The following is a 1,414-nucleotide window of genomic DNA, read 5'->3' on the forward strand; positions in this document are numbered from 1 at the left end:
CAAAATGTTTGTCTGTTAAAATGATAATATTTAGGCCTCACAGCTAATGGAAATTAGCTGTGAAATAGGCATGTTAGATGTCCATATAATGCTACTGAATTAAACCTAATTTTTAACTGTGGCAGCTAATCTTTTTTTTCTATTTAAAATTATTTTACTTGATAAGTGAATTTATTATAGGCTCACTTAGCTTACAAATATAACAAATATTACAAGTATAACAAAAGCAATATCTCACATAATAATAAACGTGTAAATTTCGCATAACTGTACATTTCTATTGATTTCAGTTAGCTCATTGAATATGCTGGTCCAACAAATATTTTAACTGTCGTTTTAATAAAATTTGATATCGTTTTTCTTTTCTAAACTCAAGAGAAATTATATTGTATATTGAAATCTAATATTTTGAAAACATTTGTTTGTATGTAAATACAATAGATAATAATTATTTAATTTTTGCGTCTTCTCTTTCTTCGATTTGTCGATTAAATATTCTATAAGTTTTTTTTATATTTTTTAAATTTGAATATATTAAACTGAATTGCTTAATTTATTTTAAACGTAATGCAAAAAAAGAAATATTACTATGGGATCGAAATAACAATTTACACACCTTTATTCCAGAAGGGATGTATGGTTAAGCGATCAATTTGATTGTGGCAATAAAGTAACAGATGTTTGTTTTCTATATAAAGAAATATGTCATAAAGGGACTTGTGCGACAGAGGAAATCGCGCAGGTGCAGTTTGATTCTTTTTAACACAATGTATTTTAACGTATTTCATACACATATACACAGACACACACACACACACACACACACACACACACACACACACACACACACTGCGCGCGCGCGCGCATATATACAGAATGTCCCAAACTTTTTGATATACTGCTTTTGGGTAAATAGAGATCGAACTGAGTCGAAAAGTCCTTTACTATTTTGCAATTTTTGCAATTTCTTTTCTAGTTACCCAGTAAGTAGTAAAGTAGCTGAAGTAAAATAGCTAAAATCAACACATAAAACAATTTTAAGATAATCTTTAAGAGTTCTTTAGTAATAAACATCTTTATGATATTTTATAAAAAACTCTGATAGATATCTTAAAGTTCTTTTACGCATCTATTTTTATTTTATCTATTTTATTTCATCTGCTTATTCAACAATTTCTCAAAATTAATATCTCATTAACTATTGCGAAAATTACAAAATGGTAGGCAATTTTTTGACTTAGTTTAATCCGATCTATTTGCTTACAAGCGATGTGTCAAAAAGTTTTACACACACACGCACATACATTTTAGTGCATGTTGTTATAAGTACTTCTTGAAAAAATTGCTCAATTTGAAACCTCAATATAATGATTATTTATATATATATATATATATATATATATATATATATATA

This window comes from Atta colombica, unplaced genomic scaffold (genome assembly GCF_001594045.1).
Source record: "Atta colombica isolate Treedump-2 unplaced genomic scaffold, Acol1.0 scaffold27, whole genome shotgun sequence".
NCBI lineage: Eukaryota > Metazoa > Arthropoda > Insecta > Hymenoptera > Formicidae > Atta > Atta colombica.